At 48.0% G+C, this 16,763-nt stretch overlaps 1 protein-coding gene across 5 annotated transcripts in view; it reads left to right on the top strand.

Annotated features, from left to right (window-relative positions):
* Window positions 1-16,763, top strand: part of ZNF536 (zinc finger protein 536) — a 452,519-nt gene that overhangs the window by 266,379 nt on the left and 169,377 nt on the right. The window lies entirely within an intron of this gene.

Below are 16,763 nucleotides of genomic sequence, written 5' to 3' on the forward strand. Positions count from 1 at the left end.
CTTTCCTACGTTGGGGGTACCTCGCACCCAGCCGGGCAAAGCCCAGTGAGGCAGGTACTGTTTCTACCCTAGAGGTGGTCTTTGACCCCTGAAAGGATTTGCTTTGCCTTTGAAGCTGAGCAGATTGCACCAAATGGCATATGTTTTCAAAGCGATTTCCCTGAGGAGAAGAGTCCAGGCCCCAGCCACACCCCTTTAGCTCTCTGCCGTAGATTACTCAGTTGAAGCCGTTTGTCATCCTCCAAGAGCGGGTGCTTAGGAGGAGGTTACACAGGTTACCTCCGCCCTCAGAGAAGTCTGTTTCCACTGGGGCCTCCCTCCCCTTGGACGCGGCAGAGGAGTCCACTAGGGCGCGTGCCGTCTTTCAGACTTGATCTGAGATGGCGCGACAAATGCTCTGATTGTGTTGGAGCCAAAGAGTGATGGAAGCGAAGAGTGCGTAGTAGATGGGCAGGGTGGGGTCTCCACCTCAGGGGGCACAACTCCACTTTGACAGGCCCCCCTGCCAGGTGAAGTGCTCCTGCTCATCACTGGTTTTTCCGAGGAGGCAGTTTTCCTCCTGCATCGAGACCAGCCACTCCTGGAGGATTTCAGAGAACACCACCTCTCTGCCCGCCCCCCAGCAGCCCCTCCAATCTGGGCTCCCTCGCTCCATTCATGAAGCTGCCTCCTTGGCTCGCCCCACAGTAGCCTTCATCTCCATTTGTCCTCACAGCGTCATGAGCCTGCACCATGAACTTCAGTCCCTGGGTGGCTTACAGAGGCTCAGGGGTCAGGAGACCTGCACGGCAGCTGGCTTTGCCCTGAGCAGCTGGGCGAGCTCATACGAGGTATTCAACCTCTGTGTGCCTCAGTTTTCCCCTTGGTACAATGAAAATAATCGTATGTCCCACCTGATAAATGTTACAGCTGCTATCATGATAGTTATCCCAGTCTTTCGTATTCATGTTATCATTAGCTGGTTCATATTTCGTTATCATGATGAATCTTATTTTCTATACATTTATTTTGTCCACCCACGTGCATGTTGAGTTCCTTCAGGGTAAAACTCCCAACCTCTGATCTTCCCCACTGAAGGTATCTCAAGCTGTTGGCAAAAGTGGGATGTCAGCAGGTGCCCTGGGTTTGACCACAGGAGCAAGAGGGCCACCTCTGGGGCTCTGCTCAAACAGAGGGCTTTCACTGGGCTCAGCTCCGTGGCCACAGATCCATGGTGGATGATGTGGGAGTAGATACCGAAGTGCTTCCTGCCCTTCTGCAGCCTAGAGGAAGTCCCCCAAAGTAAAAGAAGAACATTCAGAAAGGGACCCAGTGGAGACTCCTACACAGGCCAGAGGTTTGCCCCCCAGCCCAAGGGGCAAGGGTGGCAAGGAAGAGTGGGTTCCATCAATGTGTCACGCATCTGATTTCTTGTAAACAGACTTGGACTAAGGAGAGAGCTGGGCCCCTCGCTGTGTGACGCGGGTGTCCCAGCTGCCTCCTCTGCCACCCGTCGTGCTCGCCTGCAGCCCCCGTGGGCTGCCTGACCTGCTGTGTGGACTGCTGCCCGTCTCCTACTTGTGGGCGGGATGAATTAACTCGCCTCTAAGCAAATACTGGGGGCCAAAACCAAAAGGAAAATGAGGCCAGGGAGTCCAGGGTGTTGTCAGTCATTTGGTTGGATCTGCCTTTCTCCTAGAAGAAGCCCTGGGAAGAAAGCCCTGGAGGAGGTAATAACGGTGTCTTTCACAATGGAAAGGTCAACCGACCTGTGTTTATTGAGTGACTCAGTGGGCCAGCCCTTTGCTCGGCTTTTTAGGTGATTACGAGACAGGCAAACCCACGAGGTCCTCTTGGTAAGCAGGCTGGAATCAAAACGCATGAGAAAAATGAGAGAGCAGCCCGGAGCAGCATGTCATTGGGCAGAATCGTCCAGAGGAGGTTTGGAGGATTCGAGGCTGTGCTCGGGAGGCACAGGTGGTGCGGCCGAGTGGGAACACGTGAGGAGGCAGGAGGGAGAAGGCTGGGTGCCACAGACATGGGTGTCGGGGTGTGGCGGAAGTCTCCAGGTCAGTGCAGCAGCGGGGGCATGTCCGCGTCCCCTCGCCCAGGGTCCTGCATGGGCTCTTTCCATTGCCTGGCTCTCTGGCCCCTCCTCTCTCTCCCTGATCACTGCCCTTCCTGCCGAGGCCTCTTTGAAATTTGACTAAGGTTGTGAGCACGTATTTCAGCATTTCTGGATGCAATTTGGTATCAGAGCAAAGAATCAAAGGATGTTTGCTATCACTTTAAAGTATGTTTCTCTCCCTCTTCCTCTGAGCACCTGACCCCACAATAATCACTGGCTTTGAAATAATAGACCCATCATAATTATGAGAATTAGTCTGGAGGCTTCTGCCTTATTTGCTCAACTGAGGTTACTGAGGCCGTCTTTAGAGGTGGAAAGGGTGTCCTGGACCATCTCAGCTGAGATGGCAAATACAGAGCTGTGCCTGCTGAGTGGGGGCTGCCAGGAAGCAAGAGTGAGGGAGGGGGCTGGGAGCAGGGAGAAAGCCCCCAGTACCCACCCCAAGAGCTGCTGCCCCTTGGGGACCTTGGACCCAGCGTTGTGAGAGAACAGTTTTTTTAGCAGAGGCTGAAACCAAGACCATGTGTGAAATGCCCCAAGTTTGTAAATGTTAAAAATAAATTTGGCACATGAAGACCCTGAGTAACGAATGAGCTCTCCATCGGGTTGCTACCCCCGCTAGTTACAGAAGTGGAAACAGAGGCCCAGGCAGGGGAAAGAACATGGGCTAGCTCATTATGGTGGTGGACACTTGTGTCCCCTCTGCCTCCTTGGTCCAAGCCCCGAGGTGTTGCAAAGCTGGACTGAGTCAACACTCTGAGCTGGCTCTGTGACCAACCCGTTCCAGGCGGTGGGTCAGTGGCCACGTTGCAGCCCTTGGACAGCAGGCAGGGAAGCCCAGGGCTCTTACAGAGGGCAGCTTCAAGGTTCTCCTAGGGCATTTAAGGAATAGACCCAGAGTTAATGCTGAACTCTTTCTTTGACTTAATTTATTATAATGTATGTGGCTAAAATGTAGATCACACTGCTGTTTTGGATCTCCGTTTTGATTCCCAAAATTGCAATCATGATAGGTGGATTATAACCGTGCTTTAACATACAGATGAGGAAATGTATTCCTGTGCAATTTCCCCCTAAGGAGAAGTCAGAGGATAAGGGGCAGGAGTTTTGAATAACCTTGCAACATTTAGTTGTCTCTCTCGGTTATGGGATAGAAATTAGCATTACAGGACTATATGTGTTGTGACTCCAGCGCTGCTTTGAATTTTAGTGTGAAGGAGCTTCCAAAGGGAAGGGAGAAAGCGATTTTCCTTATTAGAAATTGTCACCAGGATCTAATCTACATCCAAAGTGGTGTCACAAAGTGTTAAGTAAACACGAAGTACCTACTATGTGCCAGGCACCTTGCCAGCAGGCTGGGAATGCCATGGCAAAGCAGACAGACCGAAGAATCGCTGGAGAACTGAGCTCTAGCAGGCAACACTGGGTGGTGCTGAGCAGGGGTGAGCTGGGGAGGAGGCTGAGGTGGGGGGTGGGAGCTGTGAGAGCAGCTGGAGGGCCGAGGGTGGCAGGCCAAGGGAAAGGAGGGTGCAGGAAGCCTCACACAGAGGGGAAAGTGGAGTATTCCTTATGTGGGGGATGTGTGCATGTGGTGGGGTTCCCTCCAAGAACATATGTCTGGGCAGACTTTTCCTCGGGTCCAGATACTCAGCAGAAGAACTGAGCAGAACAAATGTCCTGAGGAGCTGCCCCAGGGCCTGGTCTCTGCTCTCCCCACCAGCCCAGGTCCTGGACTGGCACCCACTCAACCTCTCCAATGCACACTGAGGGTTCTGTTTGAATTCTGCCACCTGCCGCTCTCACCCCCACATCTGGGCCGGGGCTCTTGAGAGTTGTGAGAACCACACCCCCACTCCCCTTCCCTGCTGTGAGAGCTGGCTGTGGCTGTCCCTACATAGCGCAAGCCCTGGACTCTGTGTCACTAGGGCAGGTCAGTGCAGGAGGGTATAGGGAGTCTCAAAACGGGGGCGTCCTTTGGCCACACCGTGTGGAATGACCACCCAGCCTTCCCAACACCATTCATTCATTCATTCTCATCAGTATTTACTGAGCACCTACTCTGTTTCAGGAGGCTTTGCATGCATGTCAGTCACTCAGTCGTGTCCGACTCTTTGCAACCCCGTGGACTGTAGCCCGCCAGGCTTCTCTGTCCGTGGACTATTCCAGGCAAGAATGCTAGAGTGGGTTGCTGTTTCCTCCTCTAGTGGGTCTTCCCAATGCAGGGATGGAGCCCATGTTCCATCCTTCCCAATGCAGGTCCTGCGTCTCCTGCATTGGTAGGCGGAGTCTTTACCACTGAACCACCTGGGAAGCCCCAGGAGGTTAGGGAGATAATATTGAAAAAATCAGACTGCACCCCAGCTTGTAAAGTGTAGACAAGCTAGTAGGAGAGAGAAATTAAGCAGGTATCATATATATATGGTAAATACAAACTCTGAGAGGTGTGTCATGAAGGTTTCATTCTAGGGTAATTGGGGTTGACCTGACTCAGTGTTTAAGTACAAGAATGTCTTCCAAGAAAGTGGCATTGGAGCTGAACTCTCAAGAAAGAGAGTGAACTCTCAAGAATGAACACATCAACCAGGCATGAGGGAGGTGATGTGCTAGGGTTTGGGGTGTATGTTTCAAGAAGAGGGATGAGTGTGTATTGAGATTCTGAGGTCCATCAAAGAGAAAGTTCCCACCTTTCTCTTTCTGGAGGGTCAGTAGAGCTGTCTGGGGCTCTTAGCTGTTCTGGGAATGCCCTGGACAGACCCAGGCAGGACTGTGAGTGGCATCTCCTTGGCCCCCTGAAGGCTTGTCAAGGAAAGCTCCCAGCTCACATCACATCACAGTCCCAACTCACATCCCAGTGCCTGTAAAATTACAGGTGGCTGTAAAATTCTTTCCCAATATTGGGGTATGGGCATGAGCTGGTCAGAAGGCCTCTGGGGTACAGGACTGAGGGGCCTGGCATGTCTGGGCAGATGGGGTGCTCTGTGAAGATGTTCAGAAGCAGCCAGCCTGTCGCCCTTTAACACCAGCCATCTCATGAAAGGTATGTAGGATGGTGAGGCCTGAACTGCCCCAAATGGTAACTGCTCCTCTCTCTCCTTGTCATCCCAGTCTGATACCTTCCCCCTGGTCTTCCTCCTCACCCTTCCTCCTCACCCACTCATCTCAAAGGGATGATCTGAGCAAGTCTGTCTTGTCTAGGAAGTGTCTTGGGAGAAGGTGTTAAACTGTAACTTCAGGATTAGAACAGAGCATGCGTGGAAGCTTGTTCATGGGTTTCCCACCACGGAGACTGGTGCCACTTTGCACCCCGGAGATGACCTTTCCAGCTTGGCAGTGTGCTGGGGGAGGGCGCTGACCATGAGCTGGGCTCCTATGGTGATGCTGTTGTATGAATCATCACCTCTGGTTTATCCTAGTTATCTGTGTAGGTAGGTCAAGGGTAGGTCTGGACCTGGGTAGTTCAGGGGAACTGTCAGTTGGGAGTGTATCACATGCCTTTTCCTCACATTATGTCATTTAGTTTTCACAGGGATTGTAAAGTAGTGCTGTTATGCCCACTTTACAGACAGTATTTACAGTCTGGGCAAGGCTAGGGGAAGCATCTACAGAGGTGTAGCCCGGAAGTGGCAGGTCCAGGTTGGAAAACCCAGAGCTTGCTGTCTCAAAGCCAGTGACTTTCCCACTTGCCTGTGATAGCTCTGCAAGGTTTAAGGTATATTAAGGCCTTGCAAATCCCCTATCTCATGAAACACTCAGATTCCTTTGTAAGTACCATTATCCAATTATCCAGTTATACAGATTAGGATGCTAAAGTTCATGACGCTTTAGTGGTTTGCTTAAAATTCAGAGTTTAAACTCAAACTCAGATCTTGGAGTCAAACACTTCTAGGTGTTTTGAGGTGACCCCTTCTGGCTGACAGCCTCTGTGCATGCCTGGGGACCATGGGGACAATTTCCTCTGTCCCACCACCCCTCCCTCCACAAGGAAGACTGCTTGTCCTTGTCCCCTCCTTCCCTGGGCCTCCTTGGCGGACAAACTCATTTGCTGGTCCCTTGCGAAGATTTGTTTGGACTGGTCTAGGGATTGCTAGAACCTGGAGGTTTCCCTTTGAGAATTTTGCCAACACTTGATACTTTCGTCCGGGCTCAAAGGAAGAATGAGCAGACTTGACCTTCCTGTTTGAAGCTGCTCCCCAGGAAGCTAGTCCCCAGGGGTCAGTTCATTCATTCACACATCATTCATTCATGCATGAGCCGGATGAGTGATGATTGGATGCCTACTACGTGCCAGATATGGAGGAAGACTTCTCTGGTCCTCTTGTCCTCTGCCAGTTATAAGCTAGAAGGAGAACAAAATCCACACTCTTCACCTGGCCAGAGAAGCTAGTTGCGGGCCCACTCAGGATATAAATGTAACCAGGAGCTATCTGAGGTTTATAGCACAGCTTCATTTGTAGTTGAGAAAGGCTACTCCTATGGTTATCAGAAAGCAAAGTTACCTTCAAGCAGTGTCTGGGGGTCATGAGGAGGAAAACAGCAAAAACTTCACTGAGCATGTCATAGTCGTATTGTCCAAAGTCCACTCCCCAGCCAGGAGCCTGGGGGCTCGGGGGGGCATCAACCTTGCCAGGATGCAGACACTGGACCACTCGTGGGGAAGGCCATTCTCCAAGGCATCAGCTCCAGCTTTGTTTTGCTGGCATGTACCAAGACAGTGGTCAGTATAGTAACCTTGACTGTCTCCTTGGCTCCTCTGCTTTGTGGCCTGAGCCAAGTTCAAAGGGTTCGTCCTTTGGAGATCTATCAGCCAGGCAAAACAGCTCCAGAAAAATGTTTGTACCGTGATGGGCAGAGCTGGATAGAATTTTTTTTGCTAATTTTTATATGTCAGCTAAAGTATTTATTACTACAAAGTGTTTAAAGTTTCAGCATTTATTAAAAAAAATTTAAATCTTGATCCATTGATATTATTCTTCTAATAAAGGTTCTCAAATTAAAAGGGCTAGATAAGTCAGTGCAGCTCAGAAATGGCAGTAACTTCAGAGCTGGCAATTGACACTTGTTTTCTGCCACTGTTTACTCTTCAATAAAAAATGCATATTTACCATAGCAACCTCCTGATCACGTGGTGCCCTATCTTACCCGCTACCCTCTAAAACAGAATAGCTTCTTAAAGAAACACACACATTCTAATATGTATGCTTTTCAGATGCAAAAATGTGTTCTTTATAAGGAAGCCCTCTTGCCTGGGATTTAATGCTAATAAACATGTCATCTTTATAGAAATCATTTTGGTCCTGTGTCTTAAATTTTAAGGCATTCACCCTGAAAATCAAAATAAAATTACTCTTGGAAGGACTTTTGATTATCTTGAGAGTTTGTTGATCATTTGTTTTAATACAGTTTTAAAATAATGTATATTTGGATGTATACATGCATAGGTATATATATATATATATATATATATATATATATATATATATATATGTTTTTTTCCCCCAAACAGTAGCCATTATTATCATTTGGGAGGGAGTTTGATATAGATTCTAATGACCTGCTGCTTCATCTGTGATTAAAGATTGTCATCTATGCAAAGCTCAATTGCAGGCTGAATTGTTTTTCACTGTTAACTTGGGAGAATTGCCTGGATGTTCAGAGCTTTGGAGAAACTGCTGTAACCTGGACTTTTCAGAAAGGGAGCATGCCCTCTCATTCTGGACCTTGTGCAGGTTGTAGGTTCTGTGGCTTGGGGAGAGTGCTAAAGCCACAGGTCTCTGCCCTCCCCACGAGCCACCCTTGCATGCAAGGCGTCCCTTTGGCAATATTCATGTTAAAAGCTGTTATTAACTGGAGCATATCCTGCCTGCACCAGGCCCTTGCTAAATGAATTGTTAACGACTATCCCCGCTTTGCAGATAAGGAAACTGAATGAACCTCAGAGAGGTTATGTCATTTGCCCAGGATTATGTTCTCTAAGAGTTGGTGGAACTTGGTTTTGACCTGAAGCACCTGATTGAAAACTTTTTCCACTTAATCTGCGCTTGGAACCTTTCTGTCAGACGTCAGCCGGAAGGACAAGTGGGAACAGCATGGGGGGTGGCGGGGGCAGCGGTAGGCAGTGCCTTCTTTTGCGGAATGTTCTCAGGAGATGTTGCATGCCCTCAGCTTCAGTAGAGCTCACCCTGGTTTGCATCTGGGCCTGCCAGCCATGTACCCCTGTGCAGGAGTCTGGACACCGCAGCCCTGGGCAGGTGGTGTCTGGCTGTGTATGTGATGAGAGAGCTGCGGTCAGGGCCCCAACAGCCTGGGGGTGGGATGCATCCGAACCAGGCCTGGTGGATTTTTTAAATTCCTTTCAGCCACATACAGACCAATTTGAAAAACAAGAACATATTGTGACTCTGTTATGCTTAGTGGCTTTGGGGGAAAATCCGATTGTGATGTGAGGCAGGGCTCTCTGTGGCGATGTGGCGTTGTGACCCTAACTCAGAAGAGGAGAGCTGCCCAGACCCCATGGCCCAGCCAACCAATCTGACTGCAGCGTGTCCACGAGCCATTTCATAATTATCCATCATGAATGCCTCCATGCTGCCTTAATAGATTATTTAAAATGGTGCCTGTGTCTCCCATGCAACCTCGTTGGCCCCGAACTGTACATACATACAAGCCGGGAGAGGTAATTGCTTATCATGTATCTTTTTGTTCCAGACACTTTTATAAAAGAGTATGTATTATGTATGGTGTGACCTTCAAATGTCAGGAATGTGTTGTGCAATAAACTGTCAATATTTGTGGTTATAAGGTACTAGATGACTTTTACAATAATTGGAATGGCTATATTAAAAGCTTGGATCACTCAGCTGGTTAAAGAGAAAGACACAGGCCAGTGTTCATCAGGGACTTGCCTTCTGCCAACGATTAAATGAAAGATATTGCAAGGTGCTTAAGATGTCTTCTTTGTTTAAAAAAGAATATGGCAAAACCTGTCTCCAGGGGAGGCGTTATCTCCAGATCATTCCTTCTCCTTTCAGTGTGTGTCCGTCCCTAGAGAAAACTCAGCCCACAAGTTATGGCGACTGACCAAGCACATTTTGAAAAAGATCGGTCCAGCTTGTTCTCAGTGTCATTTAAGTAAGAATTCCTGAAGCCTACCCGGTAGTCAAAGAGATCTTCTCCAATCTTCCCCCAGCCCCCACCCCAACCATAAAGGAGGGGGCTGTAAATTACCTTAAGAGGATCTTAAAAGCTATAGTTTTTTTTTTTTTTAAGAAAATAAATTACGTAGAAGTCTTTTGGGAATTTATGCTTTACTGAAAGTAGAGGCTTCTATAGTCTGTCTTTTTTGTGTTCTTTTTTTAAAGAAAGGAACATGTAATTTAAATTATGAAGAAGGGAAAGCATAACAAATATTTTGCAATAATTACAGTAGTGATTGGGGCATGGGTTACTTCTAAAGTATCTGTTTTATTATGTTTTTCTATTGATTACTGTTTCTTTATGCTGTTTCTTACAATGCAATGACATCTTCCTTTTTAGCCAGGAAGTAGCCACTCCAGTATTCTTGCCTGGAAAAACCCATGGACGGAGGAGCCTGATAGGCTGCAGTCCATGGGGTCGCTAAGAGTCGGACACGACTGAGCGACTTCACTCTTCACTTTCATGCATTGGAGAAGGACATAGCAACCCACTCCAGTGTTCTTGCCTGGAAAATCCCAAGGACGGAGGAGCCTGGTGGGCTGCCGTCTATGGGGTCGCATGGAGTCGGACATGACTGAAGCGACTTAGCAGCAGCAGCAGCAGCAGGCAGATGAAATCCTGGAAGGTGCCTCAACGACACACCGCCATCTTCCCTCAAGCTGTTGTGATCTTGCTGATTAAAGTGTATGTGTGTGGTTCCTTCCACCTGGCTAGAGACCCAGGAGACACCCTGAGGCCTCCTCCTTCAGGAAGCTTCCCCAGGTGCCCCTGACCTCCTGCCCCGCTGCTGTCTTCACACTCCAGCCCCAGATGGTCTGTGCTGAGCACTTTGGGGGCATTTCTGCTATTTTGCTCATATACGGGGCATTTCCAATATTTTGCTCATACAGGGGGCATTTCTGATGTTTTGCTCATATAGGGGGCCACTTTTCCCCGGACTACTCAAAGCAACTTTCCTCTTATAGTCAGGAGCTCATCTTGCCCTCTGAATTCCAGTTTGCTTGCCTCCTCTGATTCTTTTCTTTATTTTAAAAGGGTGTGTTTAAAAGAGTAGGTGCAAGTTTTAAAGTATGTATTGAGCACCTGCTATTGAGCAGAGTGCCTGCCGAGTGCTGGGGTTATAACACCAAACAGTAGTGTGTGGTCCTTGTTTGTGTGGAGCTTGTGTCCAAGGGCAGACAGGTGGTAAGCAGACAAATATGCAGGTCAGTTAGCATCTGCAATAGGTGACAGTTCCTCGAAGGGCAAACCAGAGAAAGAGCACCCTGAGAATGTGGAGTCAGGGAGAATTCCTCCAGACAGCGTGGTCAGAAACAGCACGCCCAGGAGAGGCGGTGGACTTAAGTCTGAGTGTGAGTCTCTGTGAATTCTGGGGGGAGAGAATTCCAGGTGGATGGGGCCACAACAACTAGTCAGTCCTAAAGGAAATCAGTCATGAATATTCATCAGAAGGACTGATGCTGAAGCTGAAGCTCCAATGCTTTGGCCCCCTGATGCAAAGAACTGACTCATTGGAAATGACCCTGATGCTGGGAAAGATTGAAGGCAGGAGGAGAAGGGGATGACAGAGGAGGAGATGGTTGGATGGCATCACTGACTTGATAGATATCAGTGTGAGCAAGCTCCTGGAGTTGGTGATGGACAGGGAGGCCTGGTGTGCTGCAGTCCATGGGGCTGCAGAGTCAGACATGACTGAGCAACTGAACTGAACTGAACTGTGGCAACAGGAGCAAAAGTGGGGTGCCAGCCAGGAGGCCTTGAGGAAAACAGGTGGAGGGCTGGAGCAGAGTTGGGATGAGGTCAGAGCAGCCGCGGGGGCCACTTAGTTGGGGGTGGGAGACCGTGAGGAGTCGGGGGTTATTCTAAGGAGTAACAGAGCCAATGGCTTGTCCCTCCCCTGCCCATAGCCAGGCTTTCCCCAGGGGATGGCATCTCCCTTGGCCGTGCCTCTCCAGTCGCATCCTGCCTGCTTCTCCTCCCCCAGGCCAGTCCATAGGTGACCCTGCTCTGCTCTGGTTCACCTGATCAGTCTCTGGGATGTGTCCCTGCCCTGCAGGCCAGAGGCAAGAGAGAGGTGTGCGGAGCCCAGAGAAATCCGTCGAGCCCAAGAAATCTGTCTTGTGAAGGGTTGCTTCTCCGAGTCCCACATCCTGCCTGCTGCATCCCTGGTCACAGCTCCCAGGCTGGGGACTAAAAGCGCATGCCCACAGCCAGCCCTGAGCACCTTGGGAGAACTGGCATCCCAAGGATTACAGAGCATGTTGTCGGTGGCAGCGTCACACAATGCCAAAGGGAAGAGACCCCATGGTGGCCCAGTCACCAGCAGGGGCGTTCCGCACACTCCCGTGACAGTTAGGAAAGGGCTCTGGGCCTGGTAAAACCAGAAACACATTTGGCCCACAGTGCTTGATTTTGAAGCCCTTGTGTATTTTAAGGGAAATTTAATCCATATGTTTCTGATTCATTTTCACTTAACTCATCAAAATGTTGCTTTAGAGAAGCCATTTGAGATCCTAGTATCTTATACTTCTTTTCCTCCAAATTTTAGCCTTTTAGTGACCTATTTCCCCAATTCCAGAAATTCTATCTTGCTAAAAGCAAATGGAGCTCTGCACAGTTTTGAGTCTGGGTCAGAGGTGAGGAAGGCGATGATGGAGGACATTCACCTCTGTGACCAGAGGTCTGTCACGAGCTGGGCCTTGCCAGGGAGCCCAGCCTGGTCCCTGGTCTTAAGGACCCACAGGGAAGCTGGCTGGCCTTCTCACAAGTGGCCATCCATTTCTAAAATAGCTCTCTATTTAAACAAATACTTTTGCCAATCCATATTAATGCTTAAGTATTTAACATGACTATATATGGCCGTCATAAACCAGAGAACTTTGATGGAATAACAGAGACACCAAATTAATACTGACCTAAGGCATGAGTTACGTCTTCCAAGAGTTAAGTACAGTTGTTTATGGCAATGTTATAATTTTTATGCATACCATTAATTTAAAATCGTTTTTTAAAATAAAAGGAACCCTTCATCAGCCACAGCCATTACCTCTACCACAGTAATTGTTTTGAGTCTGTTTTAAAGTTTTCAAAATAAGCGAAAGTGTTAAGCTTTTAAGAGGAACTATACATTCTCCTGGACATTTTCTCCAAAGTGTTCTTTCTTCTACCCTGAAACCATTTAGAACACTGATACATGTGGGCAAAGAAATTAAGAAAGATGTGATTTTTGGTGTCCTGTTCACCCTTTAGACTCTACAAATTGCTTTTTCCTTCATTAATGAAGTGAGAGCTGTGCTTTTGAGATGCTCTTTGCACAAGGCAGACTTTCAGAATGAACTGCACGACTCATCTGGGAAAATGTATTTACTGTTATACTAAGAGTTTCATAGAAATTAAAATACCATGGCCTTTTACGTCGTAAAATAGTAAGCACTCAGGTGTATGGACAGCTCCCTCATCCCACTGAGGTTCCTGGGACAACTCTCTATTCCTTTCATGGGCTTATCTTCATCATCATCATTACAATTTTTTTTTAATTGAAAATCTTTCCGGAATGTACTTTTGGGCGTGTGAAGGGTAAGGCTGCCTGGCAGGATGAGGTGAGCAGTAAGGGTGCATGCACAGTTTAAAAAGGAACCTCTCTTTGCTTTTTCTATTTGGTCCCACCCTGCCTCTTTTGGTCCCTCTGGACCTTGTTCTCTGTCACACTCTGTGGATTAGTAGGACTACCTGGAGAATTGGGTATAAACCTTGAAGACTTCACTAGTAGAAGGTTCGCATGACTTGGTTCCTGATTCCTCCCATTGCGACTAGTCTCCAAGTCTCCAGGACTTGACAGAGCCAAGATTTGTTCTCATTCGTGAGCAGTCTGTCTTGGGTCGATCTGGGGACTCAGCGATCCAGGCATCCTCTATTTTGCAGTTTTGCCCCCTCAACACGTGTGTTGCAAGGACAGAGTGGCTGGGGAGGAGAGGGAGGTGGCCATGGTACAGAGTCTCTCCTTTCAGTGCCTCCAGCCATTGCCTGGACTAGTCAGTGGTGCCAACTTTTAGGCAAAGGCAGTTGGGAAAAGTTGGGGCTCATGGAATATACTGAAGGATGTACTATCCCTTTCGTGGTCATTTCCTCCCATCTCTCTAAAATCCATCCCTATTTCTGATTTGGCTTAAGATGGGCTAGGACTTCCCCAGGGACTCAACAGTAAAGAACCTGCCTCCAATACAGGAGACTCAGGTTCTGTCCCTGGGTCAGAAGATTCCCTGGAGGAGGGTATAGACAGAGGACTACAGTCCATGGGGTCACAAAGAGTCAGACACGACTGAAATGACTGGACACGTAGGCTAGGGTGGGTGAAGGAAAGGCCACTACGTGGATGAAGACAGCCTGCAGTGGACTTGGGGCTCACAATATCGCAGGACTATAAGGAGCTGGAGGGGAAGAGCCAGTAAGTCCAGCTGGGGTGGGGTGAAAGGTTTTGCCTAAGGATAGCCAGGCACTGGGGACCAAGAAGGAAGAGATTCTGCCTCCTGACTCCTTCTCTGCAAACAAGGGTATTTTAAATATGTACCAAGGAAGTCAAGTATTTAAAGATAACCCTTGGGGGAAGGAATCTACCCTTAAAATACAAAATTATTTCATAAACCAAGTTTTTAAATTCCAAACAAATATAACAGTAAGGTTGAGTGCATAATGAGGCACCCAGAAATTCAAATCACATTTGTGTACAAGATAGCCAGTCTCAGAGATGGATGCGGGTAGCTGCTGATGGTGTTTTATGTGCGTCTAGGTTTTAACTTTTGAGAAGTTGTTTTTCTTTCTAAGCATCTGATTCTTTGTCTCTCCAGGACTGCCAGTTTGTGGTTTAGTTGATGATGAGGATTCTAACATAATCCACAACCATTTCGAATCTCCCAGCCCCTTCTTTAGCCCACAGCTGTGGGCTCTCCCTCTGAGAATTCTAGGGAAGGTAATGCACCTCAGTCAGCTTGACCTAGGGCAACCTAGCTATATACTCAGAAGATTGGGAGAATCAAATGGAAACATAGAAGGCAAGGTTTCTGACCCTGAGATGACAAAATTACGAGGGTCAGTTGTTCGATGTCCCCCCAAACACATCTTTTTAAATTGAAGTATAATTGATGTGTAATATTATAAATATTATATATAAAGCATACAGTGTAGTGATTCACAGTTTTTAAAGGTTGTGCTCCATTTACAGCTATGATAAAATGTTTCCAGTATTGTACAGTATATCCTTGCAGCATGTTTTAGACATAATAGTTTGTACCTCTTAATCCCCTCCTCCTATACCGCCCCTCCCCGTTCCCTCTCCCCACTTGAAACCGCTGCCTTGTTCTCTGTATCTGTGAGTCTGTTTCTTTTTTGTATTATTCGGTTGTTTGTTGTATATTTTCGATCCCACATGTAAGAGATACCATACAGTATTTGGCTTTCGCTGTCTGACTTGTTTCACTTAACAGAATACCCTCCATGTCCATCCACGTTGTTGCAGATGGCAAAGCTTCATTCTGTTATGGCTGAGTAGTATAACACTGGATGTGTATTTTGTTGTTTAGTCGCTAAGTCATGTCGGATTATTTGGGGACACTGTGGACGGTAGCTTCTCTGTCTATGGATTTCCCAGGCAAGAATACTGGAGCGGGTTGCCATTTCTTTCTCCAATATGTGTGTATGGGTTCTTTCCCACTAGTGCCACCTGGGAAGCCCCCCCCCCCCACATATATATATATATATATAAACCCCACAGGCTTCCGCAGTGGCTCAGTGGTAAAGAATTTGCCTGCAATGCAGGAGATCAAGGTTTGATCCCTGGGTTGGGAAGGTCCCCTGGAGGAGGGCATGGCAACCCACTCCAGTATTCTTGCCTGGAGAATTCCACGGACAGAGGAGCCTGGCAGGCGACACACTACATTGGGTCACAAAGAGTCGGACGTGGCTGAAGCCACTTACCACGCACGCACACCCCATGTCTTCTCTGTCAGTTTACTTGTTGATAGGCACTCAGTGTGTTCTCATGTCTTGGCAGTTGTAGACAGTGAACATCGGGGTGCATGTATCTTTTCCAATTAGTGTTTTTGCTTCCTTTGGACATACACCCAGGGGTGGAATTGATGGATCATATAGTAGTTCTATTTGTAGTTTTTTGAGAAACTGCCTAACTTCTTGAAACAAAACTTGAAATGATTGGATCCGTGTCTTCTTTTTTATCTAAACACTCCCAGCTTGTAGGAACAGGAGGAAGCAGAGTTTTTGATATCTACTACAATTCACCTGTTTCAGGCTGAAACTTGGGAAGGCTTGCATGTATAGTCTGTGTTCCTCTGGAATATTATTTGCTGCCATTATGTAAGATATCCACTCCTGAAGAATAGATCGCATATTATTTAGTGGGGTCAGGAAAAGAAACAGAGGTCCCAGGAGCTACTTCTCAGCTATTTCCCCATATTGTGAGGCCCAGAGCACACTCAGGCTGAAGCTGTGTTGCCTGCAGTCGGATGCCCCCACTCTTGGGGACACCCCAGCTTCGAGGAGCTGGCCGCGGTGCTTTCACAGAGGAGCAGGAGGAGCAGATAGCGAGTCTGAGGCCCACCTCTTTTCACATGCCCAACTTCATTCTACTCGACACTCTTAGAGCAAGCGTCTGATCAGAGAGAAGAGATACTGCAGATTTTAGAAAACGGAATATAAAAAAAAAGCAAAAACAAAAGCAATCCACATGTGGCCTGAAAAAAGGTCACACATGTCTTTTTTATAATGCTTCTTCCCTTCTATCATCTCTTTCCTGGAGGGGCTGGGGAAGGACTGGTCTGTCCATAACCAGGACCATGGATGTGTCCTTGGCTGGCTGTGTGGGGCCACAGGCAGAGCCTTGGGACTCGGTCTGGAGAGTCTTGCAAAAAGACAGCTGCTAGTGCTTCTGCACCCTGGGGAGAGAAGGAATGAGGAACAGCCTCATCTTCCCCTCTGAGCCAGCCTCTTGGGTTCTCAGAGGGGCGGGGCCTAGCCTAGCACACCTTGTTTAACGGTACCCATCCAGGTATAGGCAGGGACTCACACACAAGCCCTGAGAGTGTGCGGCTGGGTGGGCCTTCCTCCACCATCACTGACAGTACTTGGCTTCCAGCCTCTCCGGACACTTCCTGGGACCACCCACAATTCCCCTTCATCCTCACTCAAGTTTGTTTTTCTACTTGGATTAGTCTAAGAGTAAACGCCATAGGCCTTCTGGCCCTCGAAGAGGAGGGGGGGAAATCTGTGTAAAGTGAAAATTAGACTCTTAAATCTGCAGAGAAAGCTGTTTATCTTACAAATTTATTCTTTTTATTGGGCCACACATATCCAAGATAGAAAGATAAAAGGAAAACAGATACAGGACATCACTTAGAGTGACATATAGTGGGATGCAGCTCATCCTCACCTTCTGTAAAGCCTGTGGGAGCGC

The sequence above is a fragment of the Capra hircus genome, chromosome 18 (genome assembly GCF_001704415.2).
Source record: "Capra hircus breed San Clemente chromosome 18, ASM170441v1, whole genome shotgun sequence".
NCBI classification, from domain to species: domain Eukaryota; kingdom Metazoa; phylum Chordata; class Mammalia; order Artiodactyla; family Bovidae; genus Capra; species Capra hircus.